The sequence below is a fragment of the Macrotis lagotis genome, chromosome 8 (assembly GCF_037893015.1).
Source record: "Macrotis lagotis isolate mMagLag1 chromosome 8, bilby.v1.9.chrom.fasta, whole genome shotgun sequence".
NCBI lineage: Eukaryota > Metazoa > Chordata > Mammalia > Peramelemorphia > Peramelidae > Macrotis > Macrotis lagotis.
In genome coordinates this window covers 130,719,308-130,744,679 of record NC_133665.1, presented here as the reverse complement: position 1 = coordinate 130,744,679, position 25,372 = coordinate 130,719,308, and the positions used below count along the sequence as shown (strand labels likewise).

The window sequence follows — 25,372 nt, the reverse complement described above, 5'->3', positions numbered from 1 at the left end:
TCACCCTACACACACACACACACACACACACACACACACATATACATGTCTATATAGTAATTGGGATGGAGTGGGGAGAGCTGGGACCATGAGACAAGCTGATCATTAAATTTGTAGAAATCTATAAGCTAAAGATCAGGACTTCATTTATTGCTTCGTAGATTATCTAGACTTATGAATTTAATGGAGAAAATGCATATTAAATAGAAAAGTTTGTCAAGTTTATATCTTTTTTCCAGTAGACCCCTGGGGTTTTACATGAAGATTCCAACCTATGATTTCATTTAGTGAGGGAACTCCTGGTGGGGAAATTTCCTTCACCAATGTCTAGTCACAACTTGCCTATAAAAGAATAAATAAGTGCTAAAGCATATGAACCATTAATGACTTGTCCAAGTTTATATAAGTATTAGAACAATTTGACCCTAAATCTGTCCATCAGTGAGCCCCTAGACCATATTTTCTCTTTAATAGGAATACTCTAGAGGCATCTAGGTGGTACAGTGGATGGAGTACTGGTCCTGGAGTAAGGAGAACTTGAGTTCAAAAGCTCACTTAATAATTACCTAATTGTGTGACCTTGGGCAAGTCACTTAACCCTAGCATAAAATAAAATGAAAGCACTCTGTCTCTAAAATTTTAAGAATTCTTTTTTTAACTGAATTAAAACTAAAGGAAAGATCATTAATTTTATCTAGAGAAAAATAAGGCTAGAACTCTCCCTCCCCTATGTTTTCCTTCCAGGACACCTGTGAACTTTTGCCAGGACATCACTCATCCAGCCATCTGTCATCTATGAGCTTAGTCAATAAATCTTATAATAATAATAATTATTATAATAATTATTATATTAAATTGTGTAATAATAATAGATAATAATGGTACTAGTTGTGGTCCTTTGGAATCGAAGACCATGACATCAGGAAAGTGATGTCATGACTTGAACATAAGATTGATTAAAGTGTGGGGGCGTTGTGCAAAATCACCAGCCTCATTAACCCTTGTGAGTTCAGTGAGCATAAAGACAGTTGATGATCAATGGGAGACCTTGACCTTCTAGAGTCAGGTCTTTCCCCTATCACCTCCTAATCACCCCCACATATACTCACACATAAAGATAGTTCCCCCACTTATTAACTATATAACACCAATTATGACCTACACAGGTGGGGCTAATAGTCATACTGATGAGATCCCATATTGATTACAACATTTTCAGTAATAATGGATAGATCATTTAGTCTCTCTGGGTCTATTAGAATGGAGCTCTCTAAGGGCAGGGACTGTTTTTTGCCTTTCACTCTATCTCCAGTGACTAGGACAGTGACTGACCCATAGCACTTTGATAAATGATTGTTGGTTAACACACTCAGTCAAATATTTAATAAACACCTACTATACTGTCAGTGACATCTAGTCACTGTGGATACAAAAAAAAGGTAAAAGATAGTTCTTGTTCTCAAGGAGCTTACAATCTAATTGGGTAAACAACAAACAAATATGTACAAACTATACACAGTATAAATGTGAATAGAGAAGGAAAGTGCCAGAATTAAGAGGGATTGGGAAAGGTTTCTTAAGCAGGAACTTAAAGAGAAGTCAGTTAGGAGGAGATAGGAGGGAGAGAAGTCTAGGCTTGAGAGAAAGGGAAAATGTTCAGACCTAGAGATGGAGTACCTTGATCGTGGACCAGCTATGAGGCCAGTGTCACTAAATTGAAGAGTATGTGATGGGAAGGAAGACTGGAAAGGTAGGATGGGGCTAAATTATAAAGGGGTTTGAATGCCAAATAAAGCATGTATTTGATCCTGGAGGCAAAAGGGAGCCACTGGAATTTATGGAGAAGGTTGGGGGAAGGGGTGTTGTGACATGATCAGACCTGTGTTTCAGGAAAATCATTTTAGTGGCTGAATGGAGGATGGGTTGGAATGGGGAGAGATTTGAGGCAGGCAGAACCCCCCCCCCCCCAGCTATTGCAGTCATCCAGGTGTGAGGCGATGAGGGCTTGCACCAGGGTGGGGGCAGCTTCAGAGGAGAGAAGCGGGCAGATTTGAGAAATGGTGCAAAGGTGAAATCAACAGGTCTTGACAACAGTTTAGATATAGGGGAGAGAGAGTGAGGAGTCCTAGACTGTGAGCCTGGGAGGTCAGGAGGATGGCATTACCCTGGACTGTATAACAGGGAATGAGGGTGAGGGACTCTAGCCAGCTCTAAATCATGCCTCGTATAAATACAACCTTGTCATCAGTCTTTCCACCAGAAACCTATTTCCATCCCTTCCTCAATTAGTTTTCTACTTCTTCTCCTGGAAACAGTGAGCAAATTGATACTACCATTGCTTCTAGCAAAGGTTTATACTATATATGGATATATAATACCAAACTCCCCAAATCAAAACTCTGAGCAATGTCTCCTATTAAAATATAAGCTTAGAATGTTTCCTCTGTCTATTAAAATGAAACCTCCAGGAAAGCAGGAACATTTGTTTTTATATCCCCAGAACTTGACAGTATTTAACATACTAAGAACTTAATCAATGGTTCTCCCTCATTCATGAAAGTGCTAATCCAATGCAATTAATATGTAAACAACCCCACACATGCACCCATACTCAAACACAAACACATGACCACATAGATGTATCCATAGATGCATTTTAAGATAAATGGATAAATATGGTCAATAAAAAGAGCATGTATAGAGGACCTACTACAGTAGCATGCTAAGTGCTTTATAAATATCTCATTTGATTCTCATGCAATATTATTATCCTCATTTTACAGTTAAGGAAACTGAGGTTATATGACTTGCCCAAATAAAGTCAGATTGGAATTCAGGTCTTCTTGACCCCAAAGCAATCTATCCACTATACCACTGGCAGAGGTAAGTTCAGTGGTCTGACCACCATTTACAGAAAATGCAGGGCAGCCAATGTGAGGCAGTGAGGCACTCTTGAAGGAGAGACAGGAGGCACCATGTAATAAAAAGTCAACACCACAATCTCCCCTCAGATCCTGATGGAAACAGATAGATGCTTTGAAAATGGTTCAGGCCACCACCTTTGACCATCACTCCCAGAAGCAGCTAATTAGCAGCTAACTTCTCCAGAAGGTTCTACAACCACAAATATTGCAGATCCAGAAAAGAAAGTTCTGGGCACCCAGACCCTGGCACTATTAAATAATTCAACATCAGAAACTGATATGATCTCATCAGTCGAAATAACATGAAAGAGGTATTGTCACCTACTTTCTTGCTGCCCTCAAAAACCCTGAAACCCTTCTAATTGACTTCCAGCTAAATGCTTCTATGTGCCTTGTCTCCCCTCTCCCTATTAGAATGGGAGCTCCTTAGGGGCAAGGCCTGTCTTATTTCCTGTTCATATCTATAGCATTTTGCACTTAGTGATCACTTTATAAATGTTCTATTTAGTTATCAAAGGGAAGAAAATAAAAACATGATGATCAAGTTTGATCTCCTAAAGGAGGGAGTATTTGAAATGGGCTTTAGAACATGGATCCAACAGGCCCAGAGATGGAGGATACGTCAGATCTAGGGAACAACCAGGGTAAAGGAAAGGTGAGTGTGGTGTGTGGTTAGGAGGCATGGAATTACCCAGTTTGGAATATAGGGAGAGGAATAATGAAATTCAGGGAGAGGAATAATAAAAGAAGGCTTGAGAGGTAAAGTGCTAACAGTTTTTGGGGTGGGGTAAGATAAGTGGCACAGTAGATAGAGTGCCAGCGCTGGACTCAGGAGCACCCGAGTTCAAATGCGGCCTCAGACACTTAATAATTGCCTAGTTGTGTAACCTTGGGCAAGTCACTTAACCCCATTGTCTCAAATAAATAAAACTTTTTAAAAGTTGTTAACAGATTGTGAAGGGCCTTAAATGCCAAAGGATTATGAACTTCACTTGGGTCAAGAGGTAAGACTGAAGATTTTTAAGCAGAAGAATGACATGACTGGATCAGTCAGTAAGAGAGATTATTCTGGCAATATTATGTACCAAAAAGAAAGCTCAACTGCAGGTAAAGAACCAGTACAATAAGGCATTTTTGTTATCAAATTGTGAACTGCATTATCTGTGAACATATCAAAATATGCAAGTATTACCACAAGGGCTATCAACAATAATGATAAACTACTGAAAACCAAAGATGACAAAACAAGTATAGAGGGGATGGGTGGTAATGAGGACATGTACTAGGCAAACGACCGTGGAAATAAGGAAGAATGTATTCATACACATATTTGCATTCATGGATACAGACAGATATATACACAACATAAGCCCTGGCCTTTGTTTCCTGTAGATGTCAATAGCTCTACTTGCCTCTTCATTTGTCACATCCCCACAATGAGGCTCAGTTTCCTAATTTTTATGAGGTTTTTTTATAGAAATATGTACCTATCAAGCTAGCCCCTTCCCCCTTTCACCAAAGATTCTACCTTCCACTGGCTATTGGTCAAAAATCAGCAAAAGAAAGAATGCAAAAGCTCAGAACAAAAGTGGAATACAACTTTTTGGTGTATGAATGCATCTTAGTGCACTGATTCTGAGATTGCAACCTAGGAAATAGCAATTAGCATTCAAGTCCATTACAAAAACAGATAATAATCAGATATTCTCCTTCTCCATGAGGACTGGCCAAAGAAAATAAGATATAATTACTTCCTGCAACAGTAGGGCTTCAAGTTAGACTTAAGGAAGAATTTTTTTTGATAGTGAGCAATATTATATATGGAAATTCCTGGGGAGAGGGGCATGATTGAAGACTCAAGATGTGTAAGATGGTCAAGACAAAGGAAGCTGAGAAATCTACTTTTCAGGTGATCTTTGGAAACAAGGTCAGTTCTTAGCTATGTAAGATGATTGAGAGATAGTCCCATCTGGAAGCAGAGGGTACACCAGGTGACTTCTTAGATGTGTTCTAGTTTCAGGATTCTAATGATAAGACGAAGCCACCCCCCAAGTTAGGCACTCAACATTCCAACAGGCTCTTGGTTAAGTGCTACAGTCAACCTCCTGCAGACACACCTTCTGGCCATTGGTGAGTCTGGGCACAAGGGTTATAAAGCTCTTTGAGGAATAGCCAATAGCCACCATGGCTGAGAAGAAACCTAAGGGACATAGAGACCAATAATTCCCTTCTGTTCTAAAAGACACACTACCTACCCAAATTCTTCCCTTAGTCACTATTTCTAATTTGGGGCTCAGTCTTAATTACACTCCAACCTAAAGAAGGTTCCCCTTTGTTGTCACAGGAGAGGATGATTTCATATCTTTCTGATTCCTGGCAGGTCAGAGGTCATTATTATTGACCTCTGATCTCACAAGACTTTCTACTTCTCTATGTATTACTTGACTTAGTTTCCATTTTCTGTAAAATGAGCATTAACAGGTACCACCTACTTCACAGAGCTAGTATGAGAAAAGTTCTCAGAAGTTCCAAAGCACTATAGAATTGTGAGGCAGTTTTGTTATCAAATTGTGAACTGCATTTATCTGCGAACATATCGAAAAATACAAGTATTACCACAACGACTTTCAGTAATAACTATGAACTACTGAACACGAAGGATGGCACAACAAAAATAGAGGGGATGGGAAAGTTTACAGTTACTTAAATGCAATATTGACTCATTACTAATTCTGAACAAAGATTGCACCCTGCCCTCAAGGAGCTTACGGTTTGCTGGGGTAGGGATAGTAGTGGACTATGGTTGGCAGTAAGTGTGCTCCATGGTCATGTGAAGAAGGAGAGAGGACTTAGAGCTGGGGATGAGGCAAAGATTCTTGGAGAGGACGGCATTTGAGTTGAAGCACCCAAAAGACAGATGAGGAGAAGGAGAAAGTCCATGTCAGGCATGAGGAGCTACCAGTGTAAAGAAAGAATGCTAAATGTAGCCATTTTTAGGTCACTTTGATTAAGCTCCAAGATGAAGTGTAATTATATGAACTAAGACCAGAATGGCAGACTGGAGTCAAATTTTTTAGGGTCTTAGACAAAGAAGAGGATAGGGTCCCTTCCCATTCTATATCAAAGATCTCAAATTCCAAGTTGGAAACTTTGCATTTTAACCTGGAAGTAAAACTAAAGATTTTTGAGTAAGGAAATGATATAGCCAGTCAGAGCTATTCCTTTGGGAAATTGTTTTGGCAGCTCTTGGGAAGATGGACTATAATAGGCAGAGAATTAAGGCAAAGAGATAAATTAGGAAGCTATTATCTCCATAGCTGAAAGGGGAGGAGGACCTAAAATAGAATACTGGATGTGTGAGTATGAATGAGAAGATAGGTGGTACAGTAGATAGCACTGGAGCTGGAAAGAGAAAGACTCATGTCCTGAGTTCAAATCCAGACTCCCTACTTACTAACTGGTGACCCTGGGCAAGTCACTTAATCCTGTTTGCCTCAGTTTCCTCAACTATAGGAAATGACAAACCACTCTAGTATCTTCACCAAGAAAACCCCAAATGGTGTCCAAAGCAGTTAGACATGACTGAAAAACAGCTCAGTAAGAGTGTAAGTACAAAGAAGGGGACAGAAGCATGTGATCAAAGACTCAACAAGATATGACAATTCACTTGATAGAAGGGGAAGAATGGAAGAATTCAGTATGACTGATATTGTGAACTTGGATCGTTGGAATGTCTGTGATATCCTCAATAGAAATAAGGAAATTGAAGAAGAAGTAAACTTAAGGAAGAAGAGAAACATAATCCATCTTGAATTTGAGTAGCCAGTAGAACTTCAAGGAATTTAACAATTGATTAGTATATAGGGACAAGAATTTCAGGCTCAGAGTCATCTACTCAGAGATCATAACTAAACAAGTTGAGAGCAATCATGATACTGTGCAAAGAGTACTGGATTTAAGTCAGAGAATCTGAATTCAAATCCTTTCTGTATCATTTACTGTCTACATGACCCTGGGCAATTTATCTGACCTCTCCAGGTCTCAGTTTCCTCATCCATAAAAAAAATAGGCATTTTACCAGATGTCTTCTAAAGTACCTTCCATATCTAAAACCATGAATACATAATCTACAAACTCAAGAGAACAGTTGAGATCAACAGGAGAGACAAGAGAAGCCAGGAGGGAGCCCTGGGGGACACCCACTCTTGGGGGTAAGGAGATGATGCTGATCCAACAAAGTAGGAAGGGTCAGACACATAAAAGAAGAACACTGGACAACAATGTTCACAAAAATCAAGAAAAGAGAAAAATTATCAGAGAGAAGAAAATATGGTAGACAATGTCAAAAACTGCATAAAAGGGTTAAAGATAGCGGGGGTGGGTGGGTAATCCAAATACAATATGGAATGTTTACTTCTCTGCCACTGGTCAAGTTATTTCTAAGTTGAGGCCAGTCTACCTGAAAGGAAGGGAGTGGGGGGGGGGGGATGTCTCTTCACTCCCGATGTTACCAGGGAAAATTAAAAAAATCAAAAAAGAAACTTTAAAATATGCATATACATATGGATGAATGTTGAAAAACTTTCATAACAAGAACTGGAAAAATAAAATATCAATTAAAAAACCAAAAAGATCTTTACTGGATAAAACACTGAGCCAAATTCATGAAGATGAAATTAAACAGAGATACATATAAAGTTAAAAAATTCAACATCACAAGTAAAAGAGAAGTCAAGGCTATCAAGCAAATTCATCCAAAAGAGACCCAAGGGTTTTAGTAGGTTGTCAACTAATGAGTCCACAATGTAATATGGAAGCCAAAAATATGAATGAGCTCTTTACCCTCCTTAAGAAAGGAGCGGAATGTAGAAAGTGACAATCCAAACTGTACTTTTTCCTGATAAGATTACATTTGGAATATTGTCTTCAGTTGAATGTGTGATTATTATCATCATTAATAATAATAATAATTCCATTAAATATTCTATATATCCAACACATCATTCTAGGAAGGAAATTGATAAGGTAGAAAGTCTACTTACTGGCCTGATATAATGCCATGAGAGTACAGGTTCAGGGACTAAGGATGTTTAGCCTTGAAAAGATGAGGTTTCAGAGGAACATGATAAATGTGTTCAAGGATTTGAAGTATTCTTAGATAGAATAAAGATTTGATTTCTTCTACTTCTTAGCCCCAAGGGGCAAAACTGGGAGCAGCGGGCAGAAGCCCAAAGGCAGATTGAGGCTTGATCTAAAAAAAAACTTCCCAAGTTTCACTCTCCCAAAGTAAAATGGGCTGCCTTGGGAGAGAATGGGTGCCTTCCTCATAAGAGTCTTCAATGAGGGATGAATGAGGGCCTGTAGGAGATTTAGTAGAGGAGATTCTCAACCTGGTACAGGTTGGACTGGGCAGCCTCAATGTTCCTTCCAACTCTGAGGTTCCTTGATCCTAGACTATAAGCTGCATGAGAACAGAAATTGGGTCTTATTCCAGTCTATATTGTCCTACAGCATAGAACTCTCTATAGAGCAGATATCCTACAAATGTTTCCTGAATCTCTGTAATAAGAATAATGGTGATTATTGTCAATAAAAACAATCATTGCTCAGTTGTGCCTGACTTTTCATGACCTCATTTGGGGTTTTCTTAGCAAAGGTCCACTTGGAGTGGTTTGCCATTTCCTTCTCCAGTTCATTTTACAGATAAGGAAATTGAGGCAAACAGGGTTAAGTGACTTGTCCAAGGTTATACAACTAATAAGTACCTGAGGTCTAATCTGAACTCAGATCTTCCTGTCTCCAGGATCAGTGCTCTAAACACTGTGCCACTTTTTTCCCTAATAAAAACAATAATCCAAATAATCAAAGATTCCTCAGAGCTTTAGATATTCATAGCCTACACTTGCATCCCTGGCTGGCTGAGAAGACTACTGAAAGAAACCATTGTTAAAATCAGCATGGCTTCCATGTATATTCCAGATATGAAGTGAGCAGTGAGTAGGTGGACCCTCTGAGGGGAAAGGATGGAGAAAGTTGCCCCCTTGTTCCAGAAAGTACCACCTCTGGACAACCAAGACTCAAAAGCCTCCTCAAGCACTGGCCAATAACTATGCCTGATTCCTATAAAAAGAAAACAAAGTATCTGGAGTCTTTTGAGATGGCGGTTATAAAATCTTGCCGCTCAGGTTGCCTTTTAAAAATTGCACTTTTTGTTATTTTGTGAATAGAGTTTAATAAGTGGCTTTTGAACTGAGTTTCCCCTGAATGGCTAAGTGAGGAGTCAGAAGAGGTCTCAGGTTTCCAGTTATTGTCAGAGATACAGAGGACTTTTCCAGTCCCCAGGCAGGTTCCAGAGCACTTGCTGGGACATGGACCATAAAGAATATTGGTCTTAAAAATAGGAAACAAGGGGCAGCTAGGTGGCGTAGTGGATAAAGCACCGGCCTTGGAGTCAGGAGGACCTGGGTTCAAATCCAATCTCAGACACTTAATAATTACCTAGCTGTGTGGCCCCGGGCAAGCCACTTTACCCCATTTGCCTTGCAAAAACCTAAAAAAAAAAATAGGAAACAGGCCTGAGTCCCAGCTTTGCTTGTTGTTAGCCTTGTGCCTTTGGGCAAGACATCTTACCTATCCCCAGGCTTCAGTTTCCTCATCTGAAAAATCGAGAAGTTGGACTAGACCGTCTCTCAAGCTTCTTCTAGTTCTAAGATTCTATAAATTGTGCCAGACCCAAGAGAGAGTGAGAAGTAGTGAATAACAGGCAGCCAGGAATTGCCCTCAAGTCATTGTTGATCTCTAGGGGATGGAGAGATCCTGATAAGCAGGACCCACGGACATTATTGGAACACAATGTCAACAACGGACTTAGGGAGTTGCCTGGGAACACAGAGGTTACAGGAATTGCCCAGAGGCAGACAGTACATATATGTCAGAGACAGGACCTGAATCCAAGACTCCAAGAGGCAGGTTCTCTTTCTGGTATGCCAAACTGACTCTCAAAACCTTAAGATATCAAGAAGATGCCCTTGTGGCAAGTGAAGCTCCTCACCAAGAACTCTCTAAATCACTAAATCAAATCCACATCCTTTGTCCACATCCACCAAAACCCTGGAGCCCATGATCTGTAGAGGCAAAGGCTCCCTTGACCCCCCTGAAGTTGTATCCAGTGGTCTCCCCCTGGAGATCCTTTCCAGCTCAAAATTCATGAGAATAACAAGACAATTTATCCTGTTTATCTTTTTTTCCTACAAAATCATTTGAATGCTTTCTATTAGACTGATGAGTTCCTTGAGAGCAGATCGTTTTTGTCTTTCTTTTTATCTCTAGGACTTAGCACAGAGCCTGTTACATAGTAGGTGCTTCATAAATGCTCAATGATTTGGCCTGGTTAGGGAAGTCCTTTTTGAACTTCCAGGAATGTGGCAATATGAGGATGGAGTCCCAAAACATTACTTCAAATTCTGTGGAACAGTGGGTCCAATGTGGAAGAAGGATTCTTAACTTTTATTTTTCATTTGCAAATACTTTTACTTAAATTTTTCAATCCTTCCCATTTCCCCATTTGAGAAAGCAAGAAAGACAAAACTCCTGTGACAAATATGTGAGTAATCAAACAGACAAATTTTGACTTTGATAATGTCCCCCCAAAAATGTATCTTAAATCTGAGTCCTTCGCCTCCCTATCAGAAGGTGAGCAGCATATTTCTTCATGAGTCCCCAGTAAAGTATGGTTGGGCACAATGTTCATCAGCGTTCCTAAGTCTTTCAACATTTACTTAACTGCTTGACATTTTTCATTTATCATGGGTCCACTTTCACCATCAGGTGAAACCTATAGATCCCGTTTCAGAATAATGTTTTAAATGAAAAAAAAGAGTGTATAGAATAACAAAAGAGACCAATAATATTGAAAAAGTGATCAAAATATTTTTAAAACAATTTTTAAAAACAAATTCAGATACTCCAAGTTAACCCTATGTACAGGATCTTTGTTCCAGGGATCTGGAGCAAGAGAACATTAATTTAATTACAGTCAGGCCAAATCATCTTTCTGAGTCTCTACCTTCCTTTGCACTCAAACCCCTGCAAAGTACTATGGGAGAAACAAGAGAAATAGAAGCTGATTTCTGTCGTGCTAGCATTTATGGCTTATCACTTTGAAGCCAAGATTAACTGGTGTGAACTAATTAAGAATTCAAGAAAACCCAAGCAGATGCTGCAATCTCCCCATCCTCCAAGTGCCACGACTCTATCAACCAATCAAATGTATATGTGAGGGGCAGCCAGGTGGCACAGTGGATAGAGCACTGACCTTGGAGTCAGGAGGACCTGAGTTCAAATTTGACTTCAGACACTTAATAATTGCCTGGCTGTGTGGCCTTGGGCAAGTCACTTAACTCCACTTCCATAAATAAAAAAAAAATTAAGTATATGTGCATCTAGTACTTCAACAGCATGGACCGTGCCCCTGGAAAGGCAGAGTGACTTCAGGGGATAGGCACAGGATCTGGGTAGGCAACTAGGTGGCACAACGGATAGAGCACTAGGTCTAGAATCTGAGAAAATTCAGCTTCCTAAGTTCAAATCCAGTCTTGGACATTTACTAACTGTGTGTCCCTAGGCAAGTTACTTCACCCTGTTTGCCTCAGTTTTCTCATCTGTAAAATGAACTAAAGAAGAAAATACCAAATTATTCCAGTATCCCTGCTAAGAAAATCCTAAATGTGGGGTCACAAAAAGTCAGACTTGATTGGAAAATTGAAGTTGAAATTATCAATTGAAAAACTGAAAAATGACAACAAACAATAATGCAGGATCTGGGTTCAAAATCCATCTCTGCTATTTACTGGTGGAATGGTCTTGGACAATCTACTTAACATTAGTTTCCACATCTGCAAAATGAGTCATGATGATATTTAATATATAACATTTTAAGGTTCGCAATGTATTTAAATGCATTACCTCTCTTGGGTCTGTCTCACAATTCTGTGAAATTGATGCAATTATTTTCCCCAGTTTTTTGGATGAAGAAACTGAGGCTCAGTGTGTCTTGCCTAAGGTCACACTTCTAGGAAGTGTTAGAGGTGAAGTTATGTCTCATGTAGCTCACAAAGCTGTTGGGAGGAAACTACTTTATCAATCTTAGCTAGAAAAATGTAAGTTATTGTCATCATTGAGAGAACTTTTGTAAAGAATCTGCAAACCTTAAAGCTATATACAAATGCTAGCTATTATTAATAATAATAATAATAATTATCTCTCTTTGTTCCATTACCTTGCTGTCAACTGGCATTATTTGTTCTCAGGCCCCTCATGCTACTTGATTTCTTCTCTTTTATGTCCTTGTATCTCCTGATTTACCTAAAAGTCATTTGTTGGAGAAGCAGAATGTGCTGGTAGACTAAGGTGGCCTCAGACTTAGAAAACCTGACTGGTCTCTAATTCCTCCAGGCTTCATGACACAAAGCAAGTCCTTTAGCTTTCCAGCGCCCTAAACCACTCTGAAGACTAGAAACTGCAGAGCAGGTGCCAACCTGCATTGATAGACGGAGTTCAAACAAAAGTTCTGGACAAAAAAGAAAAAAATGGCATTTCTCTAGAAAACTCCTCCTTCTAGACTACAGATTCTCAAACTTCTTTGTCACAGAACCCTTTGGTAGTTTGGTAGGACCTAATACCACCTCTATTTGTTGCCTATGCTCCTAATAGTCAGTTATTTTCAGTTGTGTCCAATTCTTTCTGACCTTTTGGGAGGGGGTTCTTTTTTTTAATTTTTTTTTAGGTTTCTGCTAGGCAATGGTGTTGAGTGGCTTGCCCAAGGCCACACAGCTAGGTAATTATTAAGTGTCTGAGACCGGATTTGAACCTAGGTACTCCTGACTCCAGGGCCAGTTCTCTATCCACTGTGCCACCTAGCCGCCCCTGGGGGGTTTTCTTGGCAAAAAAAAAAAAAAGCCATTGGAGTGGTTTGCCTTTTCCTTCTCCAAAATTACAGTTAAAAATTAGTGAAAATTAGATATAATTTTCCCCATACATTTTCACAAGCCCCTAAAATCTATGGACCACAGCCTCATTCCCAGTCCTAGACCATAAACTCCTTGAGGCCAGGGCTATATCTTATTTAATCTTCCTTCATCACCCATCTCCGCTATCTATATAATAAGACCTAACTCAATGTTCATTGGAGTGAAATAAATGTGTTATACACACTCATACACATATACATAAATACAAGATATTATATATATATATATACATATACATATATATATATATGTATATGGGGAGATGGAGAATGAGGGAAAAGGAGAGAAAATTTAGCTATCAAAGCAGACCACAGTGGTTATGTCCTCAGGGACATTAAGGAAATTCGTTTCCAAAGCATCAATATAGTGCCTTTCACATAGTAGGCCCTCCATAAATATTTGCTAACTGATGTTCCCAAGTGGTAACTGATAAGAAAATCCAGACACTCTGAGTCATTTGTTGACATTCCTCCCAAGGTGTGGAGTGCTATTATAAAATATGGTATGGGGCTGGCCCCTGCAAACCTTATTCAGCAGGAAGGAGAAGGAATCTGAAAGAAAAAAATGGTGAAGGAAAGAGCTGAATCTCCAAAGGAATGAAGAAAAACATCTTTTTCCAATGAAGGGTTAGATACTTGAACAATAAAGGGATTGAGGGGGGTAAAAGCATTAACAAGAAGAGAGGCCAGTCTGGCCCAGAGAGTTGGGGAACAAATTGGAAAGCATCTTTATTTTCCTAGGCTACAGGAGAGATTTGAAAAGGGAAAAGAGCATGTGCTTATTAACACATATCTGTTGGTGGATCGATAGCATCTGACTGAGTGTAAAGTGATCAGATGGGAAAGGAGGGAGGGTTTCTGCCAGGATATGAAAGAAGAATGAAGAAACTATGACCTTCTCCCCCTCCAAAACTGAATTTATAGAAGAAACATGATAGAACAGAATGAACACTAAATTATGACTGAGTCAGGAGACCCAACTTCAAATCCTGATTCTATCACAAACTGGTTGTACAACCTTGAACGAGTCATTTAAACTCTTCCAAGTTGCAGTTTTCTCCTTTGGAAGAAAGGGAAGAAAAGAGGAACAGAGAAAGAACAGATTAAGTATTTATAAAGTACCTATGTGATATGGGTTTAGGGCAGCTAAGTGACAAAAGACAAAGAGAGTCAGGCCAGGAGTTAGGAAGACTCATTGTCCTGGGTTCAAATCTCAGGCTTTTCTAGCTGTGTGACTCTGAACAAGTCATTTTTCCATGTTTGCCTCAGTTTCCTCATCTGTAAAATGAGCTGAAGAAGCAAATGGTCAACCACTCCAGTGTCTTTGCCAAGAAAACCCCAAATGGAGTCACAATGAGTGGGATGGACAAGACAAACATGATCTAACAATAAACAACAAAAATGTGCTAGTTGCTGTGCTAAACACCTTACAAATATAATTTCATTTAATCCTCATCACAACCCTGCGAGGCAGATGTTTTTTTATCCTCATTTTACAGGAGAGGAAACTGAGATAAGCAGAGGTTTAAATGACTTGCCTAGGGTCATGAAACTAATTAGTATCTGAGATCACATTTGAACCCAGGTCTTCCTTACTCCAAGTCCAGTGCTCTATTCACTGAGCCACCTTGTTCCAGAATCAGAGCCAAAAGAATTGGAAGAGTCCTAGATGTCACAGGACCCTTGAACTTAAATCTAGAAGGGACCATAGATGCCATCCTCTTTACCAAATTAATGCAGAAGACTACTTCTTGGGAACTCCCTTAGTGATTCTCTAGACATCATCCTTCACAGGTCTGTCTGCTTCACCTCTACTAGAGAAAGAAAAGTCACTGCCTTACAAAGCAGATTATTCTATTATTGGACATCTTTAAATATTTAGAAAGATAACCTGTGTAACTTTTACCTAAATGTTCTACTTCTAGTTTCTGGAATCAGTGTCTGAGTCTTCTTCTTCCTTGCCTTTCAGAAATTTTCAGGTGGTTATTAAATCTGCTAAGCTTTCTCTTCCTAGTTTGAATAGTTTATGACCTTTTCCTTATAAATAGCATTGTTTCCAGAGCCTTTTCATTTGGTTAATGTGTTTCTCGACATGAGGGACCAAAATAAATCCAGTGAAACTATTCATTACTTCTCTTTTTGGGGAGGGGGGTAAAGAGTAGAGATCAAGACTGTTGATTTCATTGGTATAAGAAACTCCCTCGACCAAAGCAGATCCACAACTTAACCATCCTAACAAATTACCAAGAACATTAAAAGATTAAATAGCTTGTTCAGAAAGACTTCAGATGGATCTATGTCTTCCTGACTGAATAAAACCTAAACTAAGGATTTTTTTACATACAAAAGGTCGTATTGAGATGGAATTTAAGCCCCCTTAAAAGTTCCCTATGTATTTTTTCACAAACCCTGAGGTCAAGTCCAATCCTCCATTTGGGCAGTTGACTTTCTGAGTTCAAGGATAAATATTACATTGATCTCATGAAGTTTCCTCTTTATTTCAGCCCATCCCTTTAGTTTGTCAAATAGCATTCTAAATAAATCTTCATTGTTTTTATCCTTCCCAGCTCTGTGCAATCTGCAAATGTGACAAGAACAAAAGCTAAACTATCATGTAATTCATCATTATCATTAATAATAATAATATATCTATAGATGGGGAGAAATTTATGATCAATCAAGAAATAAAGAACATTATAAATTGCAAAATGGATGGTTTTGACTATATTAAATCAAAAACAGTTTTGCAAAATAAAACCAGTGCAGTCAAGAGTAGAAGGAATGCAGAAAGCTAGGAAACAATTTTCACAGCTAATGTTTCTGATAAAGGACTCATTTCTAAAATATATAGAGAGAGAGAGCCAAAACAAATTTTTAAGATTACAAGTCATTCCCCATGGTCAAAAGATATGAACAGACAATTTTCAGATGAAGAAATTAAAGCTATTTGTAGCCATATGAAAAAATGTTCCAAATTATTATTGGTTAGAGAAATGCAAATTAAAACAATTATGAGGAACCATCTCACACCTATCAGATTGGCTAAGATGACAAAAAAGGGAAATGATCAATACTAGAGAGGATGTGGGAAAATTGGGACATTAAAGCCTAGTTGGTGGAGTTGTGAATTGATCCATTCTGGAGAGTAATCTGGAACTATGCTCAGAGAGCCATAAAACTGTTCTAGCAAAACCAGTACCTTTGATCCAGCAAAATCAATACTAAGTCTATATTCCAAAGAGATCATTAAAAACATGAAAAGTCTCATGTGATCCAAAATATTTATAGCAACTCTTTTTGTAGTGACAAAGAATTAGAAATTGAGGAGATGTTTATCAATTGCGGAACGGCTGAATAAGTTATGGTATGTAAATATTATGGAGTTCTATTGTTCTATAAGAAATCATGAGCAGTCAGACTTTAGAGAAACATGGAAAGATTTGCATGAACTGATGCTGAATGAAGTGAGCAGAACCAAGAGAACACTGAACACAATGATAACATGGTGAGATGATCAGTTATGATAGATGGCAGCTCCTCTCAACAGTTCAGAGATGAAAGATAATCCTCAAAGATATGCTATGGACAACGCCATCTACATGCAGAGAAATGGAGTCTGAATGTAATGCAAAGTATGCTATGTTCACTTTTTAAAAACTTCTTTTAGGTTTTTTCTTTCTTTCTCATGGTATTTTTTCCCCCTTAGTTCTAATTCCCCTTTCACAACCTAACTAATATGGAAATATGCTAAACACAGCTGTTCATATACAACTTTCAGGGAAGGGAAGAGAGAGCAATAAAAAAAATGTGAAACTCATAAGTTTGCAAATGGATGAATGTTGAAAAACACTTTGCAGCAATTGGAAAAATAAAATTTCAATTGAAAAAATATATAAATCATTACAACATTGAAGCATTCTTCTCTTTTAAATGTCAAAAGTTGGGACTTTTTTCTCAGTGGGACTCAGTTTTCACATTCTGCCAGTCTCATTTCTATGATTCTGGATGGGACTTAGTGAATGAAGTACTAGACTTAGAACTAAAAAGACCTGAGGTGCTTCCTAGCTGGGGTGGGGGGAGAGTTTGGGCAATGGAATCTTCTGCACCTCGGTTGCCTCCTCTATTAAAAAGAAGGTGATAATAGCACCCATCTCATAGGGTTGTTGGCAAGATCAAATGAGTTCAAGGATATAAAAGCTCATGAAAACCTTAAGGACCCTATAAATGTCAGCTGTCATTTTTATAGTGTGGTATAATTGTTTCCAATAGCAATTTGGGGAGGGGAGGGATGGAGTGAATACAGTGTGAATATTCTATGAGCCAGAAGGGAATTCTCTTGAAATATTCTATGAAAAGTGTCTAGAATTCATAGAAAGAAAAAAATAATTCTAGGTATGGCATCACCTTTGCCCACACTGGGCAGTCACAGCTCATTGGTTGGTATCCCACTTTCCAACTCTGACTTTTCAAACCTCTGCTCTGGGCCAGGGGGCAGGAAGGTGTCCTTGTAAAGCAGGATGCAGTACCTGGTCTCTAACATGACTAATAAATGTTTGCTGACTGACTGCCTAAAGTGTCTATAGGAAGATATTAAATTATGGATAAGGGAGGGATGAAGGTTAGGGAATGGACCTATAATTCCATTGGTCTAGGGTGGTTGTTCCCAACCTTTTTGGTATCAGGACTCCTTAAATTTTTGAGAGCCCCGAAAAAGCCTTTGTGCAAATTGTGTCTATTGATAATTACTGTATTTGAAATTAAAATATCTTAGCATTATTATAAAATCAGCTTTGACCTTATGGGTCCCCTAAAAGGTCTGAAGGACAACTAGGGGTCCTTGGAGCACATTTTGAGAACCACTAGTTGAAGGTGTGATAAAACTCCCTTTACCAATGCAAGTTGGCACCTTCTATCTTATAAAATTACTTTATATAAGAGACTTGCTCAGGGTCACCCAGCAATGTATGTTTCAAGCCCTTCTCTCTACCCCCTGCCTTTTTAAATCTCCAAACTGGAAATGAAGACAAGATGTTCAATCCTCATGTGGAAGATAAAGGGAGCCAACTGAGGACTGTGAATGTGTCAGGGAGAAAGGGAGACAGGAAGACAGTTTCGACTGTGGCCTGTGGTCCGGCTACCCAAAATAAGCACAAGAAAAGGTAATTCCATAGCCAAGAACCCAAGGTCTCGCTGACCTTGGCAACAACGCATCAGCTACAGCCTGGGCAGAAAAAGAATTATTCTTGGACAGTTCCTTCTGCAATTTCAGACTGCACTTCCACACTGGGCAGATGCTTCTCATACTAAAAAGGGAGAATAGGTGGAAATCCACACCCCCTTTTCATCAGTCTTTCCAATTACTCTTTCCTTCATCTCTACCTTATACATTTTTCAAATGACTAAAATTTCTCCTTTTAGAAAAAACCTTCAGGGGCATCTAGGTGGCAGTGGATAGAGTATCAGCCCAGGAGTCAGAAGTACCTGAGTTCAAATACAGCCTCAGACAATAATTACCTAGCTGTGTAGCCTTGGGCAAGCCACTTAACCCCATTGCCTTAAATAAATAAAAAAAAAATTTAAAAAGAATCACTGGTGAAAGATTAAAAAAAAATAGAAAATATCTTCCAATGCCTTCCTATGGCCTGGACTTGAGAGAATCTTTTTTTTTTTACTTTGTGAAAATACAGAAGTACTTGGCAAAAGATCCATTAACGATTTTTGGTGGATTCACCTGTCAGATCCTGTTCCAAGTCATAGCTATTGGAATAGGATTTCCTAAGGATAAGAGCGGGCAAAGGGTCTAGTACCCAATTCTATATGCAACTCAGGTGGGACATCCCAGACAGCCAGGAATCAGTCTGAGGGGCCCCTAGCACCCAACATTAGAATGGTTTTTTTTAATCTAGGTCTAAAAACTTGTGCTTGTTTGTTCCTTTAATATTTTGATAGCTGTATTTCAATATAATTGTTTTCTTCTGTAACCCTACATATTTTACTTTATGCATTTACATGCATTTTTCTGGAAAGAGGTCTATAGTTTCTCCAGATTGCCAAAAGGGCCCAAGTTCCTTGTAGCATTTGAAGGAATGTCAAAGGTAAGACTCTAAATTGCGATTTTGCCTTGGTCTTTGTTCCGAAAAATCTCAATGACTGATCCAGCCAGCTTAAGATCATAAATCTAGTGCTTGAAGAGGCCTCAGAAGACAACCAGACAAGATTATCACAGATCTGGAGCTGAGGAATCTGACCCCCTTATTTTACAAAAGAGGAAACTGGAGTCCCCAGCGTCTTATATATCAAAAGTGAAATTTGAATACAAGTCCATTAAATCTTTTTCTACTATAAAGTGCTTTTCCCATAAGGTTGGATAGAAGAGGACCAAAGAGAAATAAAGCAAAGATTTGAACATCAGTCCTCTAACACCAAATTTAGTTGCTTTCTACGCTATCAAATTGCTTCCTAACTTTTTATATTTCTGAGTGTACCAGCAAAAGAAGGAATTTAAGGTCCTGAAACCAAAAAAAAAGGGTCTAAAGGATACCATTGCTCTCTGTGAGTTGCAAAGTGTTCACCTCTCTGCCATATTGCGGGGGGGGGGGGGGGGGGGGGGGGGCGGTGTTTGGATGGTTTTCCTATCCACTGAAAGAGGGATACTGAAATACCCTGTCTCTATATTAGCCTTCTCTTATTGATGATCAAGTAGGGACTTCTATGAACTTCTGCATGCTGTTCTATGAATATTCTTTGAAATGGGATGCAAAAAAGTTCTCAGCAAGTTCAAATGATGGGCTTCAGAGTACAGAATGATAGAACTAGAAGAAATCTTAGAAAGAAGGATTCCACGTACTGGAAGAGATCTTAGAGTCTCCAAATCCATCTGCCTAGTTTAATAGATGACAAAATTGAGGCAAGGATCTTGCTGCAGCCTGCCCAGAAAAGTTGAGCCCAGGATCTAATGTTGCTAACTCGGGGTTCAGCATGGCTGCTCCCCACTGAGGATGATGGAAGCACCATTTCGGTTATTCTTCTCCTAAGGTCTACCATCCACAGATAGGAAGTGGCTACACCTTGAGAAGGGAGCCCTTCCCTTCACCAACATCCCCTCTCTAGCCGAAGGTTGGACTGGCCAGAACCACCAGAGAGGCATTCAGGCTTGAAGCAGAAATTTCTTTCTCAAACCCTGGGTTTCTGTGACCAGCTCATGCCCCAGAGGTTGGGGGGGCAGACGGAGCAAGCCCCGGGGTAAACAGGAAGGTTCCTGTCTCTAGAGCCCCAGGATGATGACAGGCCCAGTCATCATCCAGAGTAAAAACACCAGCTTGAAGATGAGGTCTTGCCATGGGGGGAAAAGACAGATTGACTTCAAAGTCATTTTGTTTTAAAACTGACTCTGAATATTGAACACCTGTGTTGACAACTTGTGAATTCTCAAAACAGGCTTTTTTCTCTGTTAGTGGAGGCCAGAGCCTGTCACTTCTAGTTCATTTAAATGAAAACAGGGAGGATGGTTAAACTCCCACTTTGCATTTCAGCAAGATAATAATCCAGGACAGCTTGCTGTGACAGAGGAAATAAAGTTATATCCAAACCTGCCTAATAGATTCCATTCCACCACCCTGTAGGCTTGCTATAAATGGTCTGCACCGGAATATTATCAGGGTGTATTTACAGTATCTTACTGGAAACCACAAAGTGCATTGTATCTTTTTTTTTTTTTGGCTATTTAAAGGCAATGGGTCAGAAAGGGAGTTATCTGCAGTGACATGAGCTGAAATATATGATGATTAGGAAAATATACAGATGGAAAACACAGTCCATCTTGCCAGTCCTGTGGGATGGTTAGTTTTCGTTCAAGGCTCCTCTGAGCTTATGATTCCCACTGTAAATGGCCCAATGAAGACAAACTCATTCCTGGCCAACTTCCTGGGATCTGGTTCTTCCTGCCTAGGTATATGGCTACAAATCAAACTGAAATGAAAAGCAGAAACTCAAGGGCACCCGGATACATTGATGGAGTAATACTGAAGTTTTTAGGAAGCCAATGTTAGAAGGCAGAATGGATTAAGCCTTTATATGAAAATAGGAATTCTATATATATGTACAAAAAATGGAAGGAACAGGCAGTTGTCAAACATAGAAATTAAATTTTTATATAATCAAATGAAAAATACTCCAAATAATTATTGATTAGAAAAATTCAGATTAAAACAACTGCCTTACACCTATCAGATTGACTAAGAAGACAAAAAAGGGAAAACGATCATTGTTGGCAAGGTTGTGGGAGGATTGGGACATTAATGCACTTTTGGAGGAGTTGTGAACTAATCTAACCATTCTGGAAAATAATATGGAACTATGTCTATAGTGCAATAAAATTGATCATACCCTTTGACCAAGCAATACCAACACACCATCCAGAAAATATCATAGAAAATTGGGAAAATAGAAAAAATATTTATAGCAGCTTTTTTGTAAAGTGACAAAGAATTGGAAATTGAAGGAATGCCCATCAATTGGGGAATGGCTGAACAAGCTATGGCAAATGAATGTTATGGAGTTCTATTTTTCTATGAGAAACCATAAATGGTCAGATTCTAGAGAAGTATGGAAAGAATTACAAGAACTGAGGCTAAGCGAAGGGAGCAGAACCAAGAGAATATTGTACACATTAACAACCCTAGGTATGGTTCAGATAGGAAGGAAGGAAGGAAGGAAGGAAGGAAGGAAGGAAGGAAGGAAGGAAGGAAGGAAGGAAGGAAGGAAGGAAGGAAGGAAGGGAGGGAGGGAAGAAGGAAGGAAGGAAGGAAGGAAGGAAGGAAGGAAGGAAGGAAGGAAGGAAGGAAGGAAGGAAGGAAGGGAGGGAGGGAGGGAGGGAGGGAAGAAGGAAGGAAGGAAGGAAGGAAGGAAGGAAGGAAAGAAGGAAAGAAGGGAGGGAGAGAGGGGAGGAAGGAGGAAGGGAGGGAAGAAGAAGCTAAGTGTACATTAATAGAAATATGGCATCCATTCCAGAACATAAGAAATAATAGTATCTCTGTATCCTTAACTAGTCAGACCACATCTGGAGTTATGTCTTCATTTGTGAAGGCAGGATGACCAGGGTAGTGATGGGTTTGGAATTCAAATAACATGAAGAAAGGTTGAAAGCATAAATTATGCTTAATTTATAGAAGAGAAGACTTTCATGGAGGAGTATTCCATCTTCAAATAATTTACAGAATCTGAGATTTAAAAGGGACAATAGGGCAACCTTTATAACATTCTTCACAGTCTCAAGGATGGGGAACTCACTCAAAAGACAGCCCATTAGATCATTTTCATCACTAGGAAGTTATTGAGTCAGTGTTCCTCCCTGGAATCTCTGCCAATTATTACTTGCTAGACCCTTTAGAGCAACAATAATGCTCTACATGGCATTCTTACACGTGTTTTCTCTCCCAAATTAGCTCACATGGCACAAGGTTAAACACCTACATCTAAAAAGCCAAGATTCTCTCACCAAATCCAGACTAACACCAGTCAACCTGTTCCTACTATATCAGGCCACTGGACTGAGATTGCTATAGAAGATATAGTAAGAATGGTGTCTTTGCACAACAAACTTTAATCCAAATTACATACACTTCATTTACTTGATGTCATGGTCTTCTTTGAGATTGAAGAACAATTTTATTATCGTTATCATTATTATTATTATTATTATTATTATTATTATTATTATTATCTAACCATTAAAAGAGAAAGTGATAGGAGGATCATAGATTTAGAACTGAAAGGGACTTTATAAGTCCCTTTCCCACATCTACAGATCCCAGGGTATCACAGATAGGTGCCATCACACACACACACCCAAAACCTCTACCTAGCCTCACCACCAATGACACCAATACATACTCCCTTAACTAGATTATAATCATACAGATGCAACCACTAGTATATCCTTACATACTATATATATATATATATATATATCTCCATATATATGTACATATATGGAGATATATGTATATATGTAACTATATATACATATATACACCCTCCACAGACAACTTCATAGGTATTCCTTCACATAAACATAAATGAGTTCAACCAGCTTATTTGACAATTGAGGAAACTGAGGCTCAGAGAGTAGAATAATAACTTGTATAGTCATAGCTAATAAATGTCTGAGGTGGGATTTAAACCAAGGTCTCCCAGACTCCTAAGTCCAAGGAATGAACAGATCCCCCCAAAGCTAGTTTTGCTGGGTCACCCACTCTGGGACAAGGCCACTAGGCTGTAACTCACAAAACTGACCTCTGGGGAAACATGTGACCTGTGTCATCACAGGATGACAGAAACAGAGCACCGAAACATCCTATCCAGGTAATTCAGACCAAAAGATTGCTCTAAAGAAAAAAATTTAATTGAAGGGGATCTAATTAAATGTGCAGTTTGTTGACACAGATCATATTCACTGAAGAACTGTGCAGTGTTCCATTTTATTTTTCCTTTGTGGTCAGAAAGCTTAGAGTATTAACATCAGAGAGACATGCTTAGAATCAAAGATTCACAGAATGTTAGAGCTAGAAGAGTTCAAAATCAGGCCCAGCTTCATCATCCCCATTTGGAAGATGGGGAAACTTGACCCTTTAATGTGTAGACCAGAAAAATATCGTACAAACCCATAGACACACTCCCTGGACAAATCCTGATGGATCTCCTAATAGTCACAAGATCTCAGAAAAGTTTCCCATAGAGTACCTCAAACAAATCCACAGATCCAGAAGACCATGGATATGTGCCTTCACACAAACACCCATAAGCCCCCAACTAGCCTCACCACCAATGACACCTCTATCAGTATATACTCTCACAGATAGATTACAATCACTCAGATGCAAAGACCAGGATGTCCTTACACACACAGACCTTCCAGAGACAATCTCATAGGTATACCTTCACATAAACACACATTCCCATAGAAAAATTCCTCAGATGTACCCTCTCATATCTCTCCCAAAACATCCAGCTGTACTCCAATAGAAATACTACAATATATAAGCACACCTCATTGATTATCTCTGAGATGCAGCCACATACACCCAGGTGTCAATCAATCAATCAATCACCAAGCATTTATTAAATGACTAATATGCATCAGGCACTGTGCTAAGCAATGAAAAATTAAGAAAAATTAAACAGACCCTGCCTACAGACTCCCACAGACTTATTCCCACTGGCCATGTCCATAATTTGTGGACAAACAAACCCACGTATATACCCCCTTACGGATACTGCCTATAAATAGCTCATAAATACCCCCTCCACAAATACCTCATAGATAATCCCCAACGTATTTCCCCCCAAAATCCTGATATGCATATATTCACAAAGATACCCCCCCAAGATTCATAATCTCAGAGACATTTCTTTTCATAGGTCCAAGCTGTTATCTCTCCAATCTCAGTTTCATGAGAAAGTTATTTTTCTCCAATTCAAAAAGCCTTCAATAGTGTAATGCATTTGTTTTGAGAAAGCAAGCCTATAAATCCTCCCAACTTCTGTCACCTCTAAATATTACCCAATTCTATTTTGTGAATTTAATTTGATTTCATGAACCCATTGATTACTCAACATTCTAATCAGAGAAGGAAATGACTCTGCCAAGGAGAGGAAGAGATTCCAAAAGCAGAAACTATTTTGCCAAGTCCCTCTAGGAATGTGTGACTCATCCTTATCACTTGTTATTGGTCACCCCCTTGATGTGATAGTCTATGACAAAGGTCCACTAACTTGGGAAGAAATCTATCTCTTATCCCAGGTGGGGGACAGTATGTGCTGGAGTCAAACTGCTCCATTATCAGATTAGGCAATCTTTTTGGTTGTTTTCAGCTATGTACCTGCAGAGGATTATATTCCAAAGCTGTCATTAAAAGGGAGTTGAGGAGAGGAATCTATCTATACGAAAATATTCATAACTGCCTTCTTTAGGTGGGAAAAATTGAAAACAATTTACATATTCAATGGGAATGACTTAAAAGTATCTGATAGTAGGAAGTAGGAACATAGTGGAAATATCCCCATAAAATGATAAATAAAAACACTATAAGGAGATGGGAAAATATACATCCAAAGTGATAGTTTCACAGAATAGGAAACAAAATGTGAATGTTTGACTATATCCTTATAAAAATAAAGTTATCAAAGGCAATAGAACTTTATGAATACACAGATAGTCAAATGTGGACATAGAGTTGCATTACCACTCCAATACTACAGATAGCTCAAAACATTTTTGGAAGAGCTATCTGACCATACACAAGAAAGCAGAAAAAATACCTTCTGACCTTTGATCCTATGATTCTATTATCAATTAATTACTTGGAATCATCATAAATGAAAATGGGAAAAGACTATAGCATATTTTTAAAGAGAGTAATAT

General features: G+C 38.9%; 1 protein-coding gene across 2 annotated transcripts in view; it reads right to left on the bottom strand.

Annotated features, from left to right (window-relative positions):
* WNT7A (Wnt family member 7A) overlaps positions 1-25,372 on the bottom strand; it is a 92,145-nt gene that overhangs the window by 48,468 nt on the left and 18,305 nt on the right. The window lies entirely within an intron of this gene.